This window comes from Giraffa tippelskirchi, chromosome 1 (assembly GCF_054371585.1).
Source record: "Giraffa tippelskirchi isolate mGirTip1 chromosome 1, T2T-mGirTip1v1.2.pri, whole genome shotgun sequence".
Lineage (NCBI taxonomy): Eukaryota > Metazoa > Chordata > Mammalia > Artiodactyla > Giraffidae > Giraffa > Giraffa tippelskirchi.
In genome coordinates this window covers 201,105,610-201,111,369 of record NC_137275.1, presented here as the reverse complement: position 1 = coordinate 201,111,369, position 5,760 = coordinate 201,105,610, and the positions used below count along the sequence as shown (strand labels likewise).

Genomic DNA, 5,760 nt, shown 5'->3' with positions numbered 1-5,760 from the left:
TAACAATATACAGCCTTGATGTACTCCTTTCCGAATTTGAAACCAGTCCATTTTTCCATGTCCAGTCCTAACTGTTGCTTCTTGTCCTCCATACAGGTTTCTCAGGAGGCAGGTAAGGTGGTCTGGTATTCCCATCTCTTGAAGAATTTTCCACAGTTGGTTGTGATCCACACAATCAAAGGCTTTAGCGTAGTCAATGAAGCAGAAAGAAGCAAATGCTAGGGACTGAGGGGAGTGGGGAATGTGGAGTTAATGTTTAATGGAGACAGTTTCTGTTTGGTTTCACAACATTGTGAGTGTAAGTACTGCTACTGAATTATGTACTTAAAATGATTAATATTGAAAATTTTATGTTGTACACATTTCACCACAACTGAAAATAATGTAATATGCCAAAAAACATGGACTGGGATGCTTTAAGTAGGTGAATTGTATCATATGTGGATTATATCAACAATAAAGCTTTTTCAAAAAGCAATCAACTTTTTACATTTTTGTGTGAAGACAGAATATATATATGTGTGTGTGTGTTTGTCTTTAAAGATAACAGAAGCCCTCCTTGAAAGTAATTTAGTTAAGATCATCGATTGGATGGGGAAAAAATGAACACAATGAAAGCTAGGAACAGAGACACCCGAGATGTGAGTCTCATCCCCCACCCCAAGTGGAACCGCCTATGGTCCCAGACAAGTTTGCAGAGGAGAGACCCATGTGGGAGATGAACTCTGTGCAAAATCAAGACTAGAAGCATGTCACTTCATCTTGCCTGCCTTTGTGGGTCTGGTAGCTGGTCAAGGCCACTGGCTTGTTCTCCTGTGAAAGGCTTTCAAACACTTGAATGTGCACAAAGTCATCATCCATTTGAACCTTGATGAAGAAGGTCCTCCCAGCAACCCCTTGGCTTTTGAACTCCACAGCGTTGAACACCAGGAACTTCTTGTTTTTCTTCTCTTCTGGCGGGGACTTCACCTTGTCAGCAATGGCCTGGTTCTCAGCCATGGCCAGCTGCTTGGCTGGGGGCGCACCACGTGTCATCTCGGCGGTGGGTCCACGGACACCAGGAGGCGGTCACGCAGCACAAGTGGTCATGCAGGAGCAGCGGACACTTGCAGGAATTTTATGTGCATTTTATTCTACATAAATTATACTCAATAAAGCAGCTAGCAAAACTAAGTATGAATTACTTTGATAAAAATAAAAATTAAATTTTAAGAAAAAAATTCTCCCTCAATCATTCAACAGTACAGATTTAATTCAGAGGGAAACAAAGCTTCCCGCTCTGTCCCTGCTGCCCTGAGATGCACTCATTCAAATGCAAATCAAATGCCTATCACTTAGCATGTACCAGGTGAGCCGTGACCTGGACTTATGCCTCAGTTTATCTCACTGGCCTTAGGAAGCAAGCAGTGAGACACTGAGATGCAAGAAAACAGAAATGGGACCATGGTGACTTTATTTAAGCCCTTCAAGCCTTGGTTTCTTTATCCATAAAATGGAATAACAATAATGTCTGCTTCAAAGGATTAATAGAAGCATCTTAGAAAAGGCTTAGCAGTATCGGGCATGCAGAAAGGGCTAGACACACATCGGCTACTTAGGGGGGGACCATGTGTCCCAGTAAGGGGGACACATGGTCCCAGTAAGGGACACATGGTCATTGCTTGGACCTTTGAAACATAGCAAGAGGGGAGATCCTGTGTCAGGAGAGAAAGGTGAGGGCAGAGACCAGGCCTGGAGGCTAGCAGTGACCTTGGTGCACCTCTTGGTCCCCGAAAGGGTCTGGGGTCATGTCAGGTAAGTAATCTGGGAGGGGTATGCAGTGCTGGGAAGAGACATAGGAGCTTGTCCTGGGACCTTGGCTGAGCCTAAAGTGGAAACCAGGGGCCCCATGACCATACAGAATTATAGTACTAATACTTTATTCAGCTCCATTCCAAGACTGGGGGTATCCATGTCCTTACCTGGAAAAAATAGTGGGAGCTACTTGGTGAGGCAGTGAGGAAATAGAAGAGGAAAAAGGGGCTCACATTCCCCACCTTATCCTCAGTCTCCCCATGTCATAGTGCTCTAGGGTCTGCCCACCCCCTGAACCCCAGGGACCCAGTCCACGCCCCTTCTGCCCTCTCGGATCCATCCATCCCATCAGGCCCGCCCCTTGCCCCGCTTGGACAGCCTGGCTGGGCTATGAATAGCACATGGCCCTTTTCCTTTCCAAATATAAAATGTTTGCTTTCAATCAGGGGCGTCTGGGGAAATGGAAATTATAGGATTGGAGAGTGTCCTTGGGTAAAGAAATACCTCGAATGCCGAAACCTCGCAGGGCCTCTGATTAGGGCTGGAATAATTCCTGCTGTAATATAAACAATCCTCGCTCGGCTAATGGGGGGTGGGGGAGCGGGGCCAGAAAATAGGGGCACATGCTGCCTCTTTGTTCTCTCCCCTCTCAGCATGCCTGATGGCTGGGCCAGGGCTCGAGGTCCAGAGCAGACAGCTTGAGAGCCTCAGGACATCAGAAGCCTCGGCTTCTGGGGTGCTGAGTGACCATGGGTGAAACCCTGCCCCGGGACCCCCTGCTCCTGCCATAGCGAGTGGCAGACGGATTCTCCATGAGGAGCAGCCAGTCCTGGCCCCTTGGTCTTCTCAGGCTTCAGAGCCTTGGACCTGCTCTGGGGGCTGATGAAGAGCACAGGGGGTGGGGGTGGGGGTGGAGGGAGGCCAGCTGAGTAGATGACCAGGGGAGAAGGAGAGGAGCCTGGGAAAATGGCTCTGAGCGAAGTTTCCCAAATGGTTGATCAGTTAGTCAGCAAATATTTCTCAGTGTCTCCCTGAGGCACCAGGATGTGAAGGTGGTAAAGGCGCTGTCCCCACCCTGGAGGGGCACAGGATCTGTCTGGTAAATACACCAACGACAAACCATGAGCCTGGCAGCAGTGGCTTAGGACAGGGGCCCTGGGAAGGGGCTTTGCACATCCTGGTGACTCCCAGGTTACATACAGGAAGGACAGCTCCCTGCCACTCAGAGCATGAAGGCTGTGCCTCAGAGGCCCTGCCTGTGTCTTCAGCATCGTGCAATCAGCTCTCAACATCTCATCAGCTGGCCTGGTTAGCTAGCACCTCAGTTAACCAGCGGAGAAGCCAATGGCAACCCACTCCAGTACTCTTGCCTGGAAAATCCCATGGACAGAGGAGCCTGGTAGGCTGCGGTCCATGGGGTCGCTAAGAGTCGGACACGACTGAAGCGACGCCAACAGCAGCAGCAGCAGTAATTAACCAGAGCAGGGAATGTCCTCAAAATCAGCATGCATTTGATAACATTCAGCTCCAAAGCCAAGCTTTTTTTACTCTTTCACAGAGGAACCTCTCAGGCTAACAGCTCTTCTTGACACCTTATTCTCAAATGTACAGTTATCTTGATGCAAAGCACTAAGAGAGAGAAAGCAGGTCAAGCTCCTCATAAAACAGAGAAACTGGGAAACTGTAGGAAGCATTTGTAAAGATTCACACGTCGCAGACCTATGCAGCCATGTAGGTTACAGTCAAACCATGCTGAGGACACAGCCAATCAGTCTAGGGGTAGGGGCTGGGAAGGGTACTGGCTTGCTGTGTCTCTGTGGCTGCAGCCTCTCATCTGTAAAATGGGTACGAATGGCAAAGGAAAACCAGCCAAGGTGATATTGAGGAAGATGAATCAGGGGTGCTTTGAGGAGGATCAGGTCCTATCCTGATGGAGCTAGGGGTCCTAGGGGAACCTTCAGTCTCCAGGCATGGCTGGCTCATGGAGTCCAGCCCAACACCCAGTTCTGAGAGTGGCCAGTTCAAGTTGGCCTCCATGCACTGAAGGCCCAGACGGTGTGAACACAAAAAGAGGCCTACATTGCAGGCTGGTGTCTCTGAAGAGATGGACGGGGCAAGGAAAGAACCTGGGGTTTCTAGATGGTTGGGAGGGGAGGCTGTTAGCCCCAGGCCTGAGAGCTGGGCCTGCTGTGAGGGAGGGGCTGGGAACATACCTGACTACTCTCTCCCACCCTCCCATCTCCTGCTGCTGCCTCACAGGATGGATACTCAGGATGGTCGGGATGCAACTGGTGGGTCCAGAGCAGGGTGAAGGAGGGGAAGAGAAGAAGGGGGCAGTGTGGGGACACCTGCCCAGTGCTCCCCAACAGTGGACACACACTCCCCCAAGGGGGCAGGGGCTGCAGCCAGACCTCTGCCTAGTGACTGAGTGATGGGACTTGACCCTCACATGGCAGCTCCGCATCTTAAGTGAGAACATGTTGAAAACCCCTCAACGTGGGGAAGCATTTGCAGGCCTCCTCAAAATCCCAACTGGCGGCCGCCCTGCAGCTTGGGGCCGGCAGGAGGAAGCCATCACCTGCAGCAGCGGCTCCTGGGGGTGGGGGCGGGGGTGGGGGCCCTGCCCAGGAGGGTGGAGTGGGAATAGGCCCCAGGAATGTAATGGCAGCGTCCTCCTAGGCAGATGGGCCCCCCACCCACACACCCTGGCCCGCCAGCGGTTCCGTATTTATACTACATTAATAATGGTTTAAACGTTCTCATAAATAGATGCTGATTAATTGGCAATCCATTTGCTGAAGCCTGGGCTGCCAGACGGTTTCCTGGAGGCCCGTTCCACATCCCGATAAACACCATCAGGGAGCAAGGCAGGCGCTAATGTAGTGGGCGTCCCTCCCGGGCCACAGCCCGAGAGCAATTCCTCAAGCCTGAAAGGGCCCGACCTGGAACTCCAGCCTCACACAGCAGGGCGCCAGCCGGGTCAGGCCCAATCCACCCCCAACAGGCTTTGGCTTCAGCCCCGCCCCCTGAGCTGGTCCTGGTGGACAGTGCTCCTACTGCAGTGCTCCTGACATCTAAGAAAAGATGGGTAATCAAGGATCTGAGCTATGAGGGCTGGAACCCTGTCCTGTTGCTTGTTGGTTCAGCTGTTCCTTCATTAATTCAGGCTGTCAGTCATTTCTTCATTTAGAGGAGTCTGCCCCTGGACAAGCCTGGAGGTTGTCAGGAAAGGGCCTGAGGACTGGGAGCCCCTTCACAAGGGCTTGGACTCCTGGGAGACCATTTTTGGAGGATGCCTGGTGGATGGAATCCCTCAGTGGAGGTGTGAACCAAGGGCAGAAACTCTGTGCTCCCAGTTAGTAGGGACTTAGCTGAGCATCACTGCCCATGAATGGCCCTCTTGAGGCATGTTTACTCCTGCCCTCTCTCAGGTCTCCCAGCTCTGCATCCCGAGCCTGCATGGCCCCCCTTCCTGTTCACCTGGCAGATGCCCCTGTACTTTCCAGGCTGAGCCCCAGCCCCCTCCCCTGTAGGATGGGGACTCCATTGCACCTTCACACAGGAGCCCCTTCCCAGCCCAATGTCCCTGTCCCTAGTGCAGCAGCCCACAGCCTGCTCATGTTCTGGGACCCCCACCACACCAGCCATTACTGAATGCTGTTTCATAGTGTCACATGCCCCCTCCTCCACAGATGGGACCACTGATATCTGACAGTCACCTGCTCAAGGTCACCTGGTGGGTAAGTGCCACAGTCAGGACTCAAACCCCAGGTCCACTAGAGAGGGTCCTAACTACTGCCATGCTGCCCGATCCTGGGTTGTTGAAAGAATGAAAGCAGCAGGGATGAATGAATGAATTCTACCAGCCCAGATCCAGGGAGCAAAGGGGTTGGGGGAGGGGCCTCTCCTGGTGACTGGTTTTTAAAACTCAGGCAGACCCTGAGCCTGAGTGCGGAGGTCAAAGGT

At 52.0% G+C, this 5,760-nt stretch overlaps 1 pseudogene; it reads right to left on the bottom strand.

Annotated features, from left to right (window-relative positions):
- Positions 1 to 741: 741 nt before the first annotated feature.
- On the bottom strand, positions 742 to 1,035 carry LOC145526154 (cystatin-B pseudogene; annotated as a pseudogene).
- Between the last annotated feature and the right edge of the window lie 4,725 nt (positions 1,036 to 5,760).